Here is a 23,031-nt window from a genome sequence, read left to right as displayed (position 1 = left end):
TAAGCTTTGCAGATCAAATTGGAAACTCCATTGTGCTTACCGGCCTCAAAGTTCAGGACAAGTAAAAAAGAGACGTCAGATTTTAAAGACAATAATTACTAATGACCTTAAAAACTGGCGAGTCTCTTTCCTTTTGCTCTTTTGCATGTGCAATGTACCCCCTATATTGCAGGTATTTCCCCTTTTGAGGCTTTATATGGGAGACCTCTTCCTCTTATCCTTAAGGTTTCTAAAAAAAATTAGCTGATTTAGCTAATCAAGATCTTATTAAATCCCCCCCCCCAGACTTTTCAGCCAGTTCTGACTTCCATCCACTGGTTATTTCGCTGCTGCCCACCCTGAGGACAGACATCCCACTGTGGAGCCTGGACACCAGTCCTTATCAAAAGGCATCACCATAAATCTCTTGAGCCACAATAGACTATCAAAGTAGCCAGAAAGCCTGCCTGGATTCATCATTCCCACTTCAAGCAGATCCCAGCTTCCAAAGGCGATCAAGCTATGGATAAGTAGACTGTTCCCTCCAAGGAGTCTTTTAAGCTTAAGATTGCCAAATGTAACTGATAATCTTGTGTTCTCCCTTATAGAGACCCCAAGGAGGCCTCTGTCTGACTTTAGAAAAAAAAATTGTTACTTATATGATAAAACAGAGTAAATTTAAATGTTGGTTTTCTTTCTCCTTTTGGTTAACAGCTTTAATAAGAACAGCTACAAGACCTTTGTTAATCCTCCTGTTGGGCCTTGTATTGTAAACAAGTTGATAAACTATGTCAAAGATCTTAAAAGCTTATGATTTTAAAGATGCACGCAAGGTTATAAACAGATACCTATGAGTCAATGATTTGACTCACTAACTACAATCAGTGGGGAATGTTGTACACTAGAAAAAACAGCTTCATTATATTTGTATTATACCAAAATACCTATAACGTGGCCTTCTGTGTATGTGTTTTCTTTCCCCCTCTGGGTGACCTAGTTAATATGTTAATCAGTGCTCTCCTCTGTAAAGAATTGTAGAATCTTACCTAATTGATATGTTAACCATTGTTGCCCTCTACAAATAACAGATGTGGTGCTAAAATAAGCTAACAGGGGTTGTTAACTACTGTTAGATTGCTCTGTCCTCTCCTAAGAAAAACAAAGGCCTTCCTCATTAACAGTTTTCCCAATCCACACCCATGACCCCTTACTTTGTAAATTGTGATATGTACTTAAAGGTGGCACACAGCTTTTGCAATCTCCAACTACACTGTGGGCCCAGGGTAAAATAAATCAGTGCTGCTTTTTAAAATATGTTTTTGCCTCATTTTTTAAACTTGAGTTTGGGGGCTCCTTTGTGGATTACAAGAATTTTTACATAATTGAGGATTTCACCTTTATTTAATGGGATCTTTGGGCTGAAGAAAATATAAACAGGATACCATATCTGGCAGAGTTATGTGGCAGTCTTGCAAAACAAACTTCTGACAAGGCTGTAATCAGGTTATTTTTTATTTTATTTTTTTGCTTAACCATGATTATTAGACTGGAAACCCTGGATAAAAGGTTATTCACATAGCATGGATGATAATTTTATTATAGACATATTCACTGGGGAACTAGAGGAAGTGATGTTAGGCCCTTTGTTAGTTGCCTTATTGCAGTGACTGATAAGACACGCTCTGAGAAATATATAATGTTTGTTTTACTCCTCTAAGCATGAGATTCATGTTGTTGGCACAATGATAAAGGAGGAATAATCAACTCTTCTATGTCAGCCAAGATTATGGATTAAAATTCAAAACCACAAGCAAATTATACATCTACAGATGAACTCTCATAATTTGTCTATATCTTTGAATTCAGCCTGATTCAATACCCAAGAAAGATTAACAGATTTTGTTATGTTTAGTCCTATATAGTTTTGACTCCAAACTGTGAGGCTTTATATTATATGTTTTTTTAAAGGTGGAAAACTTCCAGCCCACAAGGTAAAGAAGTTTTAATTCCTGTTAAAGTTTGAACTTAGAAGGTGATTTGTGCAAGTGTTGGAACAATGTAGTCCATGCCAGTTTTTCTAAAGGAAATAATTAGCTGCTAAGGGGCTAGAAGAGCTGAGAAGGCATATAGGCCTTCTTAAAGATTAGCAGTTTGGAGATTAGTATCAGCAGGAAGCCATTACCATCCACAATGCTGAAAAGACAACGGAAGGAGATGATGCTTATCAGAGTTCAGTGGAAAGAGCCACCTGAGTGATAAGGTATGTAAGATGGCTGGCTGGTGGGAACTGGGAGCATGGAAGATGCAAACCTAACACTGGAAACACTGCCTGAGCTAGAGGAAAGAGGGAAGAAATTTCTGGGATTCTCCTTTCTTTACCTGCTCCAATTTCCCACTAGCACTGCTGCAGCATTATCATATATCATTTGGAATATAAAGAATGTTACATGAATCTGGAAACACATAGATGAATTACTCTTACAATGGATTAAATAAAAAGCATTTATTTATCTCAATAAGAGATCCAGAGGTAGACACTTGATAGTGTTGTTGTCTATGTTAGTCAGACTTCTGTTACTATGATAAAATACCTGAGATAATCAACATATAAAGAGTAAAGATTTATTATGGTTCATAGGCTTAAAGGGTTCAGTCCATGGTTGGTTGGTTCACTGCTGTTAAGCCTTTGGTGAGGCAATTATGTATGCTATGATAAAAACATCTTATTTTATCATGGAAGCTGCTCATCTCATGGCCGGGAATTGGAAAGTGAGAGGGGAAGAAATTGATAAGCTATAGCTCCCTTTATAGACATATTCCCATAGACCTACATTCCTAACTTCATCTAGTAGGCTCCATTTTCTAAAGATCCAGCAGCCACTTTTTTCCAGTAAAACCAAGGCTTCAACATGGGCATTGAGGGGATTTTCAAGATCCAGATTGTAGTAATATATGAGGTCAAGACAGAGAAAGTTGGGATTCTTTGGCCTTTGCCTCAGGGGATGACCAGGGGAACACCAGCATTTATCACCATGTTTGAGACAGGAGGAAGAGGAAAGGACTGTTTTGATTATTTGTGTCTTCATTTACCAGAAAAATTCATTATATTTTTCAAACATGGCTGTTTGACTTCCCTTTAATTCAACCTACTATGTAGTAGGCAATCTCCCATATAATTGAGATACACCAGTAAACATATAACATTAACTGTTATAACATTTGGCAAGGATGTAGGTCAGTAAAAAGGAGTTGTAGTCTGTTGGTACTAGATAAGTGCTATGCATAAAGCAAAATAAAGTGAAGGGGACTGGGTCCCCTGAAAAAGTGAGGGGTTTTCAATTTTATACATGCAGTTCAGTGAAGTCTCAGATGATTTTTACCTGTGTGGTTCTATTTGTTTCAGAAAAAAGTCAGGCTGCACCTTCAAGTTAGGGACCTCCCCACTGTCCCTGTGTTTAGGTCAATTATGAGAGGGTTTTTTCAGTTCAAAGTTCTTTCAAAGAGTAACAATTCTGTTCTTTGAAGCCAGATTTTATGTATTTTATTTTGTTATAGATTATCAAAGACAGCACATTAAACAGCTACATCATTCAGGATTTTCTGCTAATACTAGCCATTTTGAAGTTTGATCAATTTCCATCAGTAGGATCTTTTATAAAATATTTCTGAATTAAAGTTTTAAAAATAGATATGCTGGTATGAAATAGAAATATAACTGAAAACTTTCCAATCACTGGTTTCATACTCATTTTATGTTTAACCACATCATTCTTCTAATTTGAAATTTTAATCTTCTGAGTACTATATATATTCTCTTCCCAATTCATCACCACCAAGAAGGTGATACTCTGTAAAAATAGTTGCTTTATATAGAGCTGCCGACTTTCCCCCTGGATATGCATTCCATACTTCTCATATCCCTTTGGATTTCATCAGCTAAAACTGTTGCAGCAAATGTGTCTCTGCTTCCTATTCCTGTCCTACCCAGCAGCCACAGCACGTCCAGTATGAAGTCCACAGATGTATTTTCCTTTCTTCATTTGGAAGAAGTCACCAGCTGAACCTGCTGAAGTTTTATCAGGGTATCCTGGGCTTCTGGGTTCTGATTCTTTTCTGAAAAAGAGGAGAAACAATTCTCACTTAAATTCAGAGCCACAGTGTTACCCTGACTTAATCTGTTCTCTGCTTAGAATATTCATTTCTAAAACTACTTTCTGCCTTTTCTAGGATTGCTTATCAGAAGTACTTTTTTGTTTATGAAGTTAGTAATAAGTCAGGAATCTACTTGCATGGTTTGGAGTAATCTGGGACTTATATTTAGATATAAAAAGCAGGTAATTCAGTTCTGCTTTATTATTTTGGTTCTGAATAATTTTTTTAAAAAATTGAACTGCTCTTCGATTCTTCCATGGCATTGCTATTTCTACAGGTCATAGACAAGATAGCGGAGGAATTCTTTGGCAAGCTTGTGGGTAATGCTCTTTACAGTATTTAATTTTGAAATATACATGAGTCATTGCCAGATTGTTGCTGCAAGACTGCAATACTCTCAAAACACTTTTATATAACTAAAATGGGATGGAGAAAAAAGACTTCTGAAGTGGGAGACATAAATCAGCAGTGTCTGCACGTCGTACTATGTGGGAAAATACTGCTTTAGTGTTAATCCTCTTGGAATATATGCAACTGAATGGAATGTGGAACATTTTTGTTGGTGCCTGTGTGTCATTAACATACCACCACCACCTGACTGAGACTAGAGTTGTTTCAATATTTACTGTCCTTGTGACCATTCATCATGTAGAATTGCAAGCAGAGTAAAACCATTAGTCATCCAATGCAAAGAATAAACACTTGGACAAAAGTGTATTGGCAGTCTCAAATACTTACTAGTGGCAAAGATGAATAATCAGAGTTCCTACTTTCAAGAAATTTATACTCTTGTCCAAGGAAGACATCTAGCCTTTCAAGGCTAGATGTTCAGTGGACACATTTCCACGTAAACCTCTAGTAAACTATTACCAAGTTACTGCTGCAGGGATGAGATAAAGCTACTACCAAGAAAATAAAACTGTTACTGGCAAGAGCTAATAACGATGGAGCCTAACTCTGTATCCAAATTGTTGTGCCCCTTACATATATTGTCTCATACTTTAAAACTAGGATTCAAACCCTGGCAGCCTGAATTAAATCCTGAACTATTGACACTATCTAATACTGCCGTATATATTCTATCCCTAATGAAGACCTTCAGCTTTTTTAAATGAAAATTTTAAATTCTTGGGGCTGGGGATTTAGCTGAGCGGCATAAGCACCTGCCTTGCAAGCAGGCTGTCATGAGTTCAATTCCCAGTACTGATAAAAAAAAAAATTAAATTCTCTTGAAATGGATTTTTCTTTAAATCAAGGAGTTCAAGCCCTTTTTATTGTATTTATTGCATTTTCTCAAACTTGTAACCCTTTCAGATATAGTTCTTATTTATTCTGTTATAATCTAACAGTGTTAGGTTCTGAGACCTGGGCTAGATACTGGAAACAGCAATGAATAAAAACAAGAAGTTTCTACTTCATGGACCTGGCATGCTAAGTCTTTCTGAATCAATGTCCTAGTCTTCTCTCAAGAACTGTGTCTTGGAGACTGTGAATTAAAGAAATGCCTGACTTAAGGGACACTGTCTTCAGACACTCAAGTGCCAGTAGGATCATTGATGCTGTCACTATATCACAGTGCAGGGATCTGTATTTCACATTCTAAAAGAGAAGCTGACTTAATTATCATGACTGCAGCTTTAGACAGATGAGATCAGAGAAGAATAGCTGATCAGGCTGGCAAGTCGTCATGCAGTAAAAGTTGAGTGTGAAACTTCAAGACTAAATCAAGGGAAAGTGTTAGATGCATACACCAACATGTCCTTTAGTCTTCAGATATGAGAATTAATTCACAACTATGTTTGTAAACTCAAACTGATCCTAAGATTCACAGAGTCACCATGAACATCAGTGAGACCGGAAGGACATTTTCTAGGTAGTCAGGCAAATAAGATGCAGAGCATCAAATACAGTCGATTCAGCCATGCGACAATCAGTTCTTAGGCAGGCAACCAAGGTCTCTAGGGTAAATAGTAATAGATTATATTTCTGGAGAACAAGAAAAAAAATCCAGTTAACTTTTGTGATTTAGGGCCATGGAAAAAAATATAATGTAAACAGTAATGTTCAATAAAAAACACGTGGATAATGATATGAACCTAAATTTATAAGCCCCTAGACTCGTATGTGTGAAAATAAAGATATGAGAGACAATTATCCAAAAGGACCAAAGGTCTTGAGAACTAAAAGAAATGACTTCTGACCTGAGCTTCCTGGTTTCCGGACACTGTGAGGATAAATGACATAGAAGTAAAAACAGGGTACAATTGGCTCTGAGAGATAAGATTAGCACTAGATTAGAGGTATCCTGTATGTGAAAGGCTTGTGATACTGTGTGATAACAGCGACTGATGGATACCACTACAAAGTGGCTCTGAGCAAAATATAAAATTAATCACTTAGCTTTCTGTGTTTACTTGTGTGTCTGTAGAAGGTGTAGGCACATTGCCTGGAGATGGGCAGCAGATTCAAAGTAAGTGAAGCTCTGTGAGTTACTGGTCCTGGATGAGGCCCATAGTGGTCTGTGATGCTGAGACACCTCAAAGCACAAGATAAGGCCCCAAGTGAGGAAGCTGCCAACCTCATTTAACTTGATAAAGCCTGCAGCTGCAGACACCTCGCTCTTGCAGTGAATGTCAGTTGCAGATAATTAGCATAATTGACTACTTGGAGAGTCTTTGTACTGATTCCCAAGGTCCTGCTCAGTTTCCCATGCTTTCCTCAGTATCCCCTTCCTTTATTTGAAAACCAAATAAATACAAGCCACTTAGAGAAGTTCTTTGGCTCAGCCCCCAGAGTATCTCAAATTCTGCTAGAGGGCTTTGATCCTCTTGAAGTCTTAAAATCATACTATTTGTCTCTTTTATTTAAGCCTTTGCTGTCTATTCATTTGGGAGATTGTGGGCCTGATCACTCTGTGATAAGAGACCAAGGCAGAAATGTAAGAGATAGGTGAGTGCCCTGCTGAGAATGGAATCTGAAAGCAATAGCTTCTTTCTTTACTCACAGTGAAGGGCCTGGCTCTTGTGACAGGCAGGCAAAGATGGGACACTGGGTACAGAATGCCTTAGAAAGGTATAAGTGATTTGTTGACTCTGTTCAAAGTTTAGGTTCACTGATCAGTTTGATTCTTTTTACTAACTCCTTCAGAATCTTTCCTCCTGAGAATTCCAAAGTAAGGACAGGATCATTAAAAAGATTGAGTAGATATTTAGTTACGGTTGGTCATAAACCACTTTACTCACCACCACCCTCCTGTGTAGTGTCAAAGTTGCTCTCAAAGCACTGAGCCACACTTTAAAGATTCAGAATCAAAGATTGTCAGGGTCCATGAAAGGTCCATGAAGAATCTATGAAAATGGCACCTTCCAATGGCATGAAAAACCTACACAAATATTTAATTTCTATCATAAGTATATTCACACAGTGGGGAGAGGGAAACTAAAACACAGTTCAGAAAGGGAAGGAGGAGAAAGGGAGAGAAGGTGGAGAGGAAGGTAAGCACAGTTACTGCACCATATATAGTTTGCTCTTATCAGGTATATTATTACAATAGCCAAGATTCTACAAAAATGAAAACCCCCATTTTAGCATTTATGTAGCACCTCCAAATTACTAATAAAGACAGTGACATTAACTATCCTTTATAGTGCTTGACAAAGATAATTTGATGCAAGAGGAGCTCTATGTAATGATCATGTACTCTGCCCTCAAGTTGCTGGATTTGCTAAGGGAACCTGCAATGCCCAGTTGGGTTCAGGAAAACCTATATAGGACTAGGTAGGGGTGGGGGTGAAGGGAAGGACTAACAGTAGCCATGTTAATGCAGAACATCAGCCAATGGATGTGAGGGAGGCCAGGCTACCAGCTAAATGCCCTTCATCTCCATTATCCTCCCCACCCACAAGAAGCCAACATTCTGGGATTCAACTTTGGTTAATGGACTTTGGGCAAGAATCTTAAGCAATTAGTAGAAGAGATATGAACCTCCCACAGCCCAATCTAATGGAAATAACTATGACTGATGCAAAGAAAAACAAAGTGAGGTCACATCTGCAAGCGTGGGGAACAAAGTAAGCACAGCTGAGTCTGCAGAATGCAAATAACAGCTGGAGTAAGTCTGAACCTAGAAAATATCAATCTTTTAAAGCAGTTCCTTTCTGTAGTACCTGTTTATGTTTGCTGCTAACTTCTCATTATGTAAGAAAATAAAACCACATTGAGCATCTGCCATGAGTTAGATACCAAGCTAGATTCTATCACTATGTTCTTTCATTGCTTCTCACAAGCCTGTGATGTATTACTTTATTTTTCTAATGGGAGCATATGGCTCAGAGAGGCTTGCCAATGTGTCTCAAGCAGCTTGGTTAAGTTCAAAAAGCTAATAAGTGAGGCATCCTCAGTGGCTTCAGCCATATTATGTTGAAATCCTTGAACTTGTTCTATTTTATTTCCTGATGCATTGAACTTGCTATTCCTCCCTCTGACATTATTACCCCACGTATACCCACAGACCTCTTCTCTGCCTAGTTCATTTCTACTTGTCCTTTGCATCAGGGCAAAGCTCTCAGTTCCTCTAGCAGTCCTTCCTGCCCCACCCTCCCACCCCCAGTCTGGGTCAGCTACCCTCCTACGTTCTTCCATTTCCCCATCCCAATACCATCTTTTACCTATTCCCTGAGGTCCTATCTCTCAGGCTGCAGGCTGTCTGAGACTAGGGCCTGTGTCTACTTCATAACTTCATCTGCACTAGAGATTAGAGTGCTTGGATCATAATAGGGGTTCTACAAAGTATTTTTGAGTGCAGGCTGAGGTTTAGGTTTCAGAATAGGGGAGAAGCTAAAGTCATGGACACATGATGGGCCGCAGTGACTGTGGACAGGACCAAGATAGTGGAGTAAGACTGCTTACATCTTTCCCCCCACGGACCTCTCTTCTAGGGCAGGGAAAGGCTCTAGGTGGGGTACAGAGAGGTCTCATGTGACTGGCCCTGGACGTTGGGATCCATTTCTGGATCCAGAAAGTAGAGGCAGAGACACTTACTAATGCCAATTTTATAGCAAACTGGGAAGGCAAAAGCTCAGAAGCTGTCCTCCCCTGGATGCCAGGGCGTTTAAACTAAGTCCTACTTTTCCTATGTGGTAGTGTAGCTGAAATGGAATTAAATATGTTGTGAAGGGAGAACTCTAGCAAAACCTCCCTCTCTGACTTCTAGATCTGGGTCACAAGCCTCAGCTTTTTTGATTTCTGCTAGGGTATTTATCCCTACCTTTTGGCCCTTGTACACCTGATCCTTGTTCCCAAGTCCTAATCTCATTATGGAATTTTTATTTGGCTCTTCTGTCAGATGCTCTTTGCTTGTTTCAGCCTTGTCTTTGCAGCATCTGTTCCTGTGGCCAGGGTTCATCATAATCACCACTGCTTTTCAGCCTCACTTACTGCCAAACACTGGTCCCCGGGGCCTTGACCTTTCTCTTGAGCCAGCTGTTGCCTGGCCTTCTGTCCCACCTCAGACTAATTCTTCAGCTGAGGCTTTACCAACTTCCAACTGAGATTTTTCATATCAGATTTCAACACTGCATGTTGAATTTTAACTAACACATGCCTTAATACATCAAGTGAGTATGTGGGAAGGTGAAGGTGATCTTTGCCTTGGAGAAATCTGAGAAGGGAGTAAGTATCATCCTTCATCACTCACTCATCAGCAAAGATTTGCTGAAAATCCACAAAAATTACTTACAATAAAAATACTAAAGGAGACATAACTATATTTAAAAATTAGTGGCCCATTATCATGCCAATTTAATTTTTTTCCAGTGTCTTCAGTCTTGTCCAAAAATTTAAATGCCTATAAATACTGCTCAGGCCAGAGTGTGGCAGCCTTAAGCCAAATTTCACCACATGATTGTTACTTCACTGGGCAGAAGACTGCTTGCCTATTACCTGATTCAGAGCAGCTTTCTCTCTACTCTCGTCCCCAAGGACTACATACCTTCATATATCCAAGGGTTGATTTCACTTTCTCATAGCTTCAGCCCATTTGGCAGCCTGCAGTTTGGAAAGAGAAACAAATGCTGTATAAGAAACAGCTTGCCAGTGGGTGAGGCAATGGATGAATCACTTAGTTTCTGCTTTTGAATCTTAAAGGACTCTTGTAAGGGAAACAAAGGAACAGAACTCACCTCTCATTAAAAAAAAAAAAAAAGTACTTTGGAGCTTATTGAATTTAAGAGCTAGGTCTGGGATTACTGGCAACCATTAGATTTAGGAAATTTGTGAAGAGACAGGTGTCAGGCTGAATACAAGTGGCAGCTTTTAGGGGGCCCAGAATCTCCCCAGGAACTATACTTAACCATTGCTGGAGAGAACAAGAAACACAACTCCCAGTCCTGTTAAGCGTTTACCATACTTTACCTACCAAGCATTTATCAGAAGTCCTACTTCTCCAGGGAGTACTTCTGAGATGCTGAAATCCTCTGGAAGTAACAGTTGTTGAGCCTAGAGTTTTCTCAGGTGAAGAGTCAACAGTGTACAGGCTTCCAGAGAAAATGCAAGTCTAATTCAAAAGACTGAGTTAAATAAGTGCAATTCTGGTGTTCTCCAGGCCATGGAAAGATGTTTGACAATAGGGAACTCTTCTGCAAGAGGGTATTTTCAGTGTCTTCTGCCTCACCATATCACCTTAGCAGCCTCTAAGTCCTTTATGGCCTTGACCTTTTCTCAGTAGTTCTCTGTGTTTTGTGTTTGGCTGACAACATCAGCAGCAGGAAAGGAAGTTGCTACCCAGGCAAGAGAGGAGGTCTATGATCTCCTAGATTGTGTGAACTAGAAACCTTGAAAGAAGCACTTCAGACCCTACTCCTGATCCTGCGGTGATGATGATCTTCTTATTTCATAAGCAGGGCTTAGGGGCTCTAGGATGCAGGTTAGCACAGACTGCCTAGATGCCCACATCTGGTAGCACTATTTCTCCACTCAACTTAGAAAAAAGTATCCAAGTTAGATTCTGTCAGTTGCACTGGAGGAAAGACTTGTTAAAATATGGCTCTAACTGGGTGAGAATCTTTCCCCGAATTCTCAGGAACTGATGGTGGGACTGTAGACTAGAGCAGTTGTTATGGAATTTGGCAGTACATGATGAAATCGGGTGTGTCTACACCCTATGACCTAGCCAGTCCTCCCTGGACTCTACACTCTAGAGAAACTCAAGCCCCAACCATAAAGGGCTGTGTGTGAGGATGTTCACTGTGGTGCCAGGTATGGGAATGATAGCTGTGATGATGATAACACTGATGGTTTCTCTTGCTAGAACTTTATGATACAAAATACATGTTCTCACTACTCCATGAAATAGATCTTTTTACTATCTCCACTTTAGAAATGAGACAACTAGTGCTTGGAGAGCTGACTGAATACGTGAGTTAATTTTAATACAGATGCTAAATAGGTTATGATGCCAGGTAGTCTGGCGCCCAAAGGTGCACTCTCATCTGTCATGGTTTATGGTCTCCCTGTAAGTTCCCTGAAATAATGTGCAACAAGCACATAGACAATCATAAAAGCATAGTGCTGAATGAGAAGAAAAGCAAGAGAAGAATATGCATAACATAGTAAGTTTCAAAAAAAGAAAATTTAATTCTTTAGATATACATATGTCTTGAACTCTGTTGTCTTACATGGTATTAAGCTGCTTTCTATTTTCTACAATAAAACAGAATGAATCCCATAGTTTAATGTGAATGTTTAATGTTCACAGAAACAACACAATATCATAAAAGTTCAAATGTATTACTATATACACATACCCAAGGGCATATTAGTACCAGGATACTAGAACTGACAAATAGGAGCCCAGAGATAAAAAAGACACATATAAAACATGAATAAGAGACCAGAATAAGAGAGTGCTTTAGCTGAAATTGTGTTGACTGGGTACCATGAATTCAGGATCTACTTAATTCTGTTATTTTCTCCTAAAATTTATGACCCCACCTTAATTCTTTCATGAAACTAATTCCAATATTCCAGCTCACCTTCTGGGAGCACCAGAAAAAGCACACATATTTGCAATCTCTTTCTCAAGGTTCCACCTAGTGAGCCCAGAGTCCTGTGGTATGTGTTAATCTTTGCTGGTCATGTACTCCACCTTCTGGTGTAAATTCATTTATCTCCATTTCACAGATGAGAAGCGGTTCAGAGAGGATGTGAACTGCATACTATCAGCAGATCAGAGGTTTCGCCCTGTGGTTCCAGCATACCATTGTAATGGTGCTGGCAGCTACTGGTTTCATCTATAGAAATAACCACCTTTTTCTCAGAAACAGAGTCACGGTTCTGGTAGTACTTAATGAAAACCTCAAACTATCAATGAAGAGATGATCAGAAAATTTCTTAAGGTTCTGTAACAACAGGGTATTTATTGCAAATTTTTGAAGACATTTTTGTATATTTCTTGTATCTGGCAGCAGCAGACCCTAACACTTGGCATTGTTTACAAGTCAACATCTGCATGACATGTTTCTCTGTAACCTCATGTGACTATATTACTGTTTCCTATGCAGATAGAGGACTAATTCATTGCTAATACTGCGACCAGAGAGACTTCAAGGAATAATTCAACAGGACATTATTTGGCAAATGCATGATGACTAGAAAACAGCTCAGCTGTTCTGTTTTAAGAATATTGCTGAAATGAGAACAGAAGATGGTAGAACAATAAGCTGCAAAGCAGAAAGCCTCTCTGAAACAGCCCAGAGGCTTGATTATAGCATTCTGGAGAAGACCAGAAGGAAAGAGATGGATCCTCTCAATTCAGGAAGAAACTAAAGTGAGAAAAAAAAAAAGAAAGAAAGAAAGAGAAAAACTTGGACAGAAGGCAATATCCAGAAGTGCTCTCACTAGAGCCAGTCCCACTGTGTGTGAAGTGCCTGGAACCCAGAGACGCATGGTCATGGTGAAGTTTGGAGTGGGCAAGCCCAATGGCCTTGGTGGGAGGACACAGTCACAGAGGGGAGCAGCAGACTGGAGAACTACACAGCCTCACAGTGAGTGTGGGTGACTCAGTCCTACTGTGGGAGTGGGCAATTGGCTGGGTGCCATTTTGGAGTCTGGCAGGATAAACCTGGAGCCAGAACTGCAGCTGGCTTCATCCAGCCACTCCTAGTGCAGAGCAGATTGGTGAGAATTGCTTAGACTGAGTCATACTCCTGTGTGTGATCCAATAGCCAAGGCCCAGGTTTCCCTAGAGCTATCCCCAACCAGCCCCAACTGTGTTGCACCCACTAATGTAGTAAAGACTTCCAGGGGCTAACCAGCTCAAAAGGGAGGGGCCAGTCTGTGCTGCCCTTGCTTATACTCCAGTAGTCACCAGCAGATTGGGGAAAGCAGCAATCCCTAGCCAGCATGCTTCAGAGTAATTATAATCAATACAGGAAGTGCTGAGGACTCCACTACCCACTTGTCTGGAAGAAACCAGGAACATTGGCAAGAGGAAGAAACAAAAGGCAGTCTCCAGCCTGCAACCCAAGCAGTACTGGTCCAGGAGAGGTAAACACAGAAGAGAACAAGAGTTGCATACCGGCAGTTTCTAAAGCAACAGCACCTGACATGAAGAAACAACTTCATGAAATTATAAAAGAACTCAGAAAAGAAATATTAATACAAGTAAAGGAAGATATAGGAAAAATAATAAAAGAAATGTTAAGCATCTCTCAAGGAGACACAGATGGAAAAATAGAGGAGCATAGAAAAAGGAGGGAAATCTTTGATGAAGAATATAAAAACATTTAGAATACATGAAATAGATTAAAAGAGATTACCAGGAAATTAAAAACTCTATTGAAAGCTGGCAAAACTGCTTGAAAGAAACTAAACATAGACTATTGAACCTTGAAGACAAATTTGAAACTTGTGATCATGAAAAGAAAGATCTCTTAAAAATAACAAAGAACCCAGAAGTAACAATACAAAGGCTAGAAGACGACAAGAGGATCTATAATTTAAGAATAAAAACTGTGGAGCTGGGAATTTAGCTCAGCAGCATAAGCACCTGCCTTGCAAGCATGCAGTTGTGATTTTGATCCCCGGTACAAAAGAAAAAAAAAGAATAAAAAATGTGAGTGAAGAAGCAGGGGTAAACACAAATGAAATACAAAGGCTATTTACAGAAATAACTAAATAAAGTTTCCCAAGCATAGGAAAAGAAAATGATATATGAGGCATACAAAACTCCAGCCAGCTATAGCCAAAATAGATCTACACCCAGACATATAATAATCAAGATCCCAGAACTTCAACACAAGAACAGAATATTAAAAGCTATCAGAGAAAATAAACAGATCACCTATAAAGGAAAAACCACCAGAATCATGATAGACTTCTCAACACAAACCATCAAATCAAGAGGACCTTGGAGTGAGGTATTCTAAGTCCTGAAAGAAAATAATCTCCAACCCAGATTGATGTACCCTGCAAACCCATCTCTCAAAATTAATGGAAAACCAAGATGCTTCCATGACAAAGAGGAACTGGGGGAGTTCATGACTACCAATCCAATCCTACAAAAAGGACTGAAGGGCATTCTAGAGAGAGAGAAAAAAGACAATGGTTTCAGGAACAGTGACAGAGGGAGCTCACTGAATGGGGCAGAGATTTGAATGAAGGGGAAAGGTAGACAACCAACAGCAGACAAATAATATGGCAGAGATGAGGCAGGGAAGGTTGGTCATAGTCACTAACATGGATGGCCTCAGCACACTAATAAAAAGAAATACAGGCAGAGTGGATTAGGAGATAGGGCCCATCAAAATGCTCTATTTAACAAATATAATTAACCTGAAAGAGGGTTTATGGACTGAAAGTCAAAGATGAGAAAATAATGCTCTATGTGACAGAGAACCAGAAAAAGTGTGGGTAACTCACCCATCAGCTGCAGATTGGCTGGAAAGACATAACACTTTTATACAATGGAGAACTACTCAGCTATAAGGAAGGAAAACCTTGAAGTTCTGTAGGTAAATGGCTACAACTTCAGATCATGCTAGGGGTAAAAAGGTTCATGCTCAGGTAAATAGCAGGCTGTCTCCCTGATCTAAAAACTAAAGGAGTTAGTGGGATCCAAAATGTACAGTGCACCCTATGAAAGTGAAAGGGGAGGAAAATGTCTAAAAAGGGAAGGTAGTGGACATTGTTAATCTTGTATCATGTTTTGAAACCCATATTGTTTTCATTGCTCTGTTTAGCTTATATTCTGTTCCAGTTTGTCTGTTTATACTAGATTTGATGGCATGGACAGCTATTCCGAAGATAGCAGGATATACTATGGTAACCATTTTTGATGTCCGATTAACTTAATTTGAAGCCCTGTATTGCTTTCACTGTCTTGTTTTGGCTGATTTTATTTGAATCTGTTTTGTTTGATAGTATCAAGTGTGAGGATATAGGCAACTACTTTGAAGACAGTAAGATTAACTATGATACCCATTCTGGCTTGACTATTACCTTCTTTTAAAATCCTATAATGTCTCCAATGTCTGGTTTTTATTGATATTGTTCTATACTGCTATGTTCAATTTTATTCTGCCTGATGATATGGGCAATTCTATTGAAGACAACAAGAGACATTATGGTAACCATTGTTGATCACCTTGTATTTTGGTTTTAAGTCATGTATTACATCCATCATTTTGTTTTGACTGGCCCCATTTTGTTTTCTCTCATTTGGTTTTATTCTCTTAAAAAAAAAAAAAAAGAATACTGCTGGCATGAAATCTCTATTTCTTTCAACATTTGGAGGTTTGGTTCTTACAACACTTACTTACAAGTAGCTTATTCTCTGTCTGGGTTGGTAGAAGATACCACCTTTGATTGGGGGACAAATTGGCTGGGGAACTGACAAATTAGTAATTCACAGGGTACAAGAACAGTGTTGAATGGTGCCACCCAAACGATGATGGCAAGTTAAAGCCAGCTCCTCTGCGGACCAAGTAAAGAACTTAAGTCAGGCTCCTATGGAAATGGCAGAGGAGATTTAGAGGAGCAGATAGGAAGGCAGAGCAAGAATCCCCAAGCATGATGTCAATCATGAAGAAGAGGATAAAAGTGGGTGGAGGAGGGAGAGCAGTGATGAATGAGCCTGGGAAGGGGTGCCTGGTAGGAAGAGAGGGATGGCACTGGGGAGTTGAGGGGAGTGGGGTACAGAGGGCCTTAATGCCGGGCTACGCCTTGGTCCACAACTCTTATAGGAGTATACCTGAAAGCAAGTTGTCCTGTGGATCTGGAGCTGATATGAGCAGGACAGGTTCATCTAGATGCACATTTCCAGTTCTCTTTAATCAACAGAGGCATAAAATAATTGTCAATGTGACATAGTAAATGTCCCTGGAAGGAGCTGTGAGGGTAGGTAGATCCAAACAGCTCATTAAAGATGCTCCAAACACTCAGAGCATTTCTATCCCGAGCTTTTGCATGACCACTGCTCTACATGGGCAATTTTCTTTCCTCTAAGGCTATGTAAACCTATGCTGTCCAGTGCAAGATGCACTGGAAATGTGACTGGTCCCAATAGAGAAGAACTGTAAGTAAGAAATATCCATGAAACTTTGAAAATTAGTATTTAAAAAATAGTGAAAGACCTCATTAATAATTTTATTTTTATATTTATTGTATGTGAAAATGTTAATATTTTGGATATTTCATAAATGTACAAATAAAATATACAAAGACATTAAAATTAATTTAATCATGTTCTTACCTTTTCATATGTATGTGACTACTGGAAAGTTGAAAATCAAGTATGTGGCTCATGCTACACATCTGTTGAAGACACTTGCCCCAGATGTCATCCATCTTTAAGAGATTGCACAGCATAGGTGTCAGTGCTCAAGCCCTGCTGCCAGGCTACCAAAAGTTCAATTCTGGATTCATATCTTACCTCTTTACACCACATGACACAGCCCTAAGTGTCCAATCTCTTCATGCCTCAATTTTATCCTCTCTCACAACAGTGCCTCAGGGGAGGAGCAAGGACAGGTGCAGCCTCTGCCATCTCTGGAGGCCTCCCTGCACCTGTTGCTCAAATTTTTGAGCAGCAGCTCTCGTGTGGCATTGAACTTATGTGGGCTAATGGTGTGAGAGTGGTTTCATCAACTCGGTCTCTCATGAGATATAACTCTTCGTTGTCTCTCTTATTTTTCTGCCCATGCTCAGGCATTGTAGGTGGGATGAGGTGTCTCCTCCCAGAAAGGTTGCAGAGTTTCAAGTCATCTGGAAGTGTCAGGCTTACTGGGCTACCACATTTCACAAGTCACAATGATGCAATTCCCTTTGGGTGGGAGAGAGGAGTGCAAGTCCCACTTGGTTTATGAGTAATCTTATTTTTTAATTGATGTATAATGCATTTAGAAAAATACAGAAGTCATAAACATACAAACTGAAGAGTTTTTATAGAATGTTTGCTTATCTTTCATAAAATAATAAAACAGAAGATCCCTTGTATCCCTCTCAGTCACACAAATAACTGAGAGTCCATTCCCCTCTTTTGAAGATAACTACTATCTCAATATGATCACTATAGGTTGTTTCTGCATTTTAACTGTGTGTACATGAAATCATTCTCTTGTTTCAGGCTTCCTCCACTCAACATTATGTTTGAATCTCATCTGCATTCCTATATTAGTGATATGTTTATTTCCACCACTAAATAATATTCCATTTAATACTTTCATAACTATTTTCTTTTTTTCCTTTTTTTTATTAAGGAGAAAAAGAAAAAAAAGAACAGAAATAGGGTACAAATTATACAGAATTTCATAAAAAACAAACAATAGGAAATCACTAGTTAATAGATTACATATTGTTATCTTAGAAATAGTTGTGTAAGTTACAAAATTAAAGCATATAGAGGGGACTTTCAAACAGTGAGAGTGCAAACAGTTTTGTTCAATGATCCGACAAAACTCAGTAATATGTTTTCTATCTTATACACTTAAATATACATGCAGTTATATCCTTTGGAGCACTTTCTTTTCCTTTCTTTTGTACAATGACAATTACACATTTTGGGTTTTATTACTCCTACAGTGCTTATTACTTTTTTTTGAAGAGAGTAAAACCAAATGTGACATACCAGAATAGAGTCAGTCAAATCAAAAGGATGAACATAATAGATAATATAAAAACAAAATACTAGGTGATCAACAATGGTTACTATACTGCCTCTTGCTATCTTAAAAAGAATTGCCTATATTATCAGTTATAATAAAATTAAACAAAACAGTAAAGAATAAAACCAAAACATTTGGAGACATTACAGGACTTTAAAAGAAGATAATAGTCAACCAGAATGGGCATCATAATGAATCTTATTGTCTTTACAGTTGTTGCCTATACTTTTGAGCTTAGTAAGCAAAGCAGAATACAGGAAAATCAGTCAAAGCAAGATGGTGAGGGTTATACAGAGTTTCAAATCAAGTTAATAGGAAATCAAAGTGGGTTACTATAATGTATCCTGCTTTTTAAAATTTTTCCCTTAATTGAAAAGGAAAAAATAATTAAAAAAAGGAGACTGAGATAAAAGAGGGCATAACAACAGAACAATGCAGGTCAATAAGCAAAATAGTGTTTCACCACAAGATATCCTGACATAAAAATAGTTACCATAGTGTCTCTTTCCTTGAAATCTTTGGGTATAACTTCATATACTGTAGCACCAAACATATCAAGACACTATAAAACCATTCAAGAGAATGACATTATTACAGGGTATTTAGAACCAATTAACAGAAAATGAACAATGGTTTCTGTATAATCTCTTTGTCTATAAAAGTTTTTACTTATATTATCTATATATAATAAAATCCAATAAGATACAGCCTTTTAAGACCGATGGAGACAGAAGAATACAAATTTGATGGGACTTCATGATGATACTAAATCAGCACTAGTTATTATGATGTCTTGTTTTCTCCAAAATAGCTGTTCCTACCATCCGATCTTCTCTGCCTCATTTCTGGTGAGCTCTTTTTCTGTCATTTGTTGTCAGTTTGTCTTCTTCATTTCGCTTTTTGCTCCATTCATTGTGGCTTTCTGCCACTGTTTCTGAAGTCTTGGTATTTTTCTTTTTTAGAATATCCTGCAGTATTCTCTGTAGAGTTGAATTGGTGGTTGCAAATTCCCCTAGTTCCTCTTTATCCTGGAAGCACCTTGTTTTTCCATCAATTTCTAGGGACAGTTGTGTAGGATATATCAATCTTGGCTGGAGGTTGTTATCTTTCAAAGCTTGAATTATTTCGTCCCATGCTCTTTGTGATTTGATGGTTTGTGCCGAGAAGTCTGCTGTAATTCTGATGGGTGTTCCCTTGTAAGTGATATGTTTCTTGTCTCTGATGGCTTTTAATATTCTGTTTTTATATTGGATTTCTGGAATTTTGATTATTATATGCCTGGGTGTAGCTCTGTTTGGGTTGTAGGTGGCTGGGGTCCTGTATGCCTCATACATCTGAATATCTTTATCTTTTGCTAAATTAGGGAAATTCTCTTGGATTATTTCTGTGAATAGCTTTTGTAGTCCATTTGTTTGTGTCCCTACTTCTTCTTTTATGTTCTTAATTCTTAGGTTGTAGATCCTCTTATCATCTTCTAGCCTTTGTATTATTGCTGTTTGTTTTCTTGTTATTTTTAAGAAGTTTTTCATTTCATGCTCCCATATTACAAGTCTTCCCTCCAATTCAGATAATGTCATTAGATTCTTTCAAGCTGTTATGCCAGCTTTCGATAGAGTTTTTAGTTTCCTGGTAATCTCTTTGAACCTGCTTCACATATTCTATGTTTTCTCTATTTTCTCCATCAAACAATTCTCTCCTTTTTTTCTGTTTTTCCATTCCACCATCTGTTTTTTCTTGGGCAGTGTTTAACATTTCTCTAACTATTCTACTTATACCTTGCTTTATTTTGTTAAATACTTCATTTTTAAACTCATCTATGAGGCTCTGGAGATATTGCTTTATGTCTCTTGGTGCTGTGTCTGATATGGCATGTTTTCTGTCTTCTTTTGCATTTCCCTTTCCTAAATCAGTGTTCTCTGGATTGGGATTGAGGACCCTTTCTTGTTCCTTCCTCTTCCCATACTTTTTGTTCCTTCCATACAAGCGAATGTAGGAGGCCCAATTTTTTCCTCTTTTTTGGTTACAGTTTGTTTGAATTGCGCTGGCTAGGTGTTCCCGCCCACTGCAGTGTACGAGGGAGACACAGACCTGGGCAGCCTCTGCTGGGCCCACCCCTCCAGGTCAACCTACGGAAGGTTTCACCGCTAGGGTGCACTGGCACTGGGACCTGGTTTGGGCTAGCCTACTGGGTCTTAGTCAGCAGCGTCAGGCCAGGCACTCCCCACCAATCCCGCTTGAGAGGGGAATATGTGACTGAAGTCACTGCAGTGCCCTGTTCCGGCAAGTCTGCCCAATCCCAGTATGTTCTTTGCTGGAGCCTCCTACTCTATGAAAGGGTCCCCGTTCCGCTCAATCACCGCAAGTCGATGTAGGGTTCCCTGCTAGTCCCGCTCTCAACTCCATTCGCAGATTCCCACTCTTGGATGTTTTGCACTTCTCTCTCCCTGCCCTGCAGATTTGGATGCAGCAGTGGCAGCAGGAAATTCAAATCGCGGCTTCCAGTGGCACGGGTTCTAGCTTCCGTGCTGAGATTTTATCTGTTCCTGTTATAGCACCAGGATTGGATTTCCAGTTGGTTTCTCTTAGCTTAGTTCATTCCTGGGTCGGCAGGGTATATCTCCCCTTGCTTAGGACTCCTCGTACCACAGCATTCATTGATTCTAAGCATGGTATCTCAGAGAGCCTCCATAGCTGCTGCTATCTATCTGCCATGTTCTTCTGGAAGTCTCTTCATCACTATTTTCTAACTCATTCTTTTTTTAATAGCTACTTGGGATATTTTCAGGTGGGGCTATTGTAAACAATGTTGGATGACTGAATAGTCATAGAGGAAGTCATACAAGTCATAGTGTATAAGAATTTATACACTAAGGAGTAGATTTTGGAGCATCTGGGTATACATATGTACAGTTAGTGCACATATACTTCTGAGAAATAAAATGCATTGGAGCTCACTCATTTGGATTGAGCTTCTGCACTGAACCCAGTGGAACCCCTCATGTTGAATGAAGCACCATGTCACCAAAGCAAAGCTAAGCTAATTCATTAGCAGTTCATGAATTGGCAGCTTCCCATATATATACAGAAAGACATTCTGTTAAGCCAGCAGACTAGTTGGCTTAGGTAAGGCACAAGGAAACAGTGTAGTCCAAAAATGTCTTGGTTAATATTAGGTTACTTCACGTTTTCATCCTTGTAAGGGTTAAAATAGAGCAGGCTTTCTTATCATGCTTGCTAAAATTGGCCTATTTGAGGACTTAGCTATCATCTATCTCCTGAATTCTCAAAAATTTTACATCTTCCAGCAAACAGGATAGCTTTTAGTTTGTGAAATCTTAGCATGAATAATTCCATTTGGGGCTTGTCAGTTGGGTCCTACTTCAGGAGCTAAGTCCAAATCAATGGTCATTGTCTTAGACCATTTTACACTGTAATTACTGAATATTACAGTCTTGATCATTTATAAAAAATAAAGGTTTGGCCAGCTCTTGGTTCTGGATGCTGGGGGAGAGGGTTTCACACTTGAGAGGCTGCATCAGATAAGGAGTTTCTTGATAATGGGGGCTCTGCAGAGTTCTGAGGCAGCACAGCAAAACACGGCAAGAAGAAAACACAAGAAAGCCAAACTGGCTTTTAGAACAGATCTAGTCTGAACCCATCAATCTATAACGTGTCACCTCTTGAAGGTTCTAGCTGGTCTTGCCTCTTAATTCCTCACAAGAGGGGTTAAATTTCAACATGAATTGGGGGGGGGCATTTGGACCATAGAGAATTTTATTTAACAATAGTAATAGCTATTTTTAATATTTATGGAGTGCTTGTGCTGTGCCAGGCACCATGGTAAGTCCTTTCCATGAATCCTGTCATTAATTTCATTAAAAAGCCAGCAGTAACCTAGGAGTGCACTTTGACATGAGCAAACCGAAGGCTTAAAGGGATCAAGGCCACTTAGCTAGAAAGCTCCAGAGCCAACACCGAAGTCTAATTGGTCAAAATTGGTATCCTGAACCTTCCATTGGATAGTTTCTCTTACTCCTTGGATTGGCTTTTTAGCCTGGCTTTAGAGAGTCCTACTTCTTTTCTCTATGATAGCAAGGCCATTTAGCGTGACTTTTTGATTGACCACTTGGCTTCTAAGTGAGAAGCTCAGTAGCTTCAGTGCAAAGGGACCCCTTTCTTTCTATGTCTAATTTTTCCTTTTGTGAGATCCTAGCTGCCTCTGTACATGCCCGTTTTCCTTCTTCCACTGTCACCGTCTTTCTAAAAAGGCCTAATGCTGCTACTTCTTGCCACTGTATCTCTGCTTGCTGGACGGTGAGCACTGAACGAGTCCTGGCAAAAGTCAAGAGGGGTCCTCATTTCTTAAACTTCATAGGCTCAGAGAGATTACAAAGAGGGCTCTTTGAAGCAATGCAGGGAGCAGGCTGGGGGAGGAGGGGACACTCTTTTAAAGTTATCCTGCATAATGTAAATGCCTTTTCATTCCTACTGTGCAAAGACAGCCACAAAGGTCTCAACCCTGGCTTCTTGCCACCCAACTCAGACCAGCTGACATGCAACTCAGACAAGAGGCTCCTCATAAAATCTATCTCAGTGTATTGGCTGGGACAAAATATCAAAAACTCACAATTCAGAGGAGGAGAGATTTCACTTGGCTCACTTATTCAGAGGTTTTGGTCATGATAGGTTGGCCCTAACACAGAGATATCATGGAAGAAGGATATGTTGGAACAAAGTTGCT

General features: G+C 39.3%; 1 long non-coding RNA gene across 1 annotated transcript; it reads right to left on the bottom strand.

Moving 5' to 3' along the window:
* Positions 1-3,456: 3,456 nt before the first annotated feature.
* On the bottom strand, positions 3,457-10,824 carry LOC134470580 (uncharacterized). The gene is made up of 3 exons (XR_010039519.1): positions 10,547-10,824; positions 10,121-10,176; positions 3,457-4,092 (listed from the first exon to the last, which is right to left on the bottom strand). It is a non-coding gene; the product is annotated as an uncharacterized LOC134470580 (long non-coding RNA).
* Positions 10,825-23,031: the final 12,207 nt, after the last annotated feature.

This window comes from Cavia porcellus, unplaced genomic scaffold (genome assembly GCF_034190915.1).
Source record: "Cavia porcellus strain 051 isolate PalLab524CR breed Dunkin Hartley unplaced genomic scaffold, mCavPor4.1 scaffold_15, whole genome shotgun sequence".
NCBI lineage: Eukaryota > Metazoa > Chordata > Mammalia > Rodentia > Caviidae > Cavia > Cavia porcellus.
This window is presented reverse-complemented; position numbering and strand designations above follow the sequence as displayed.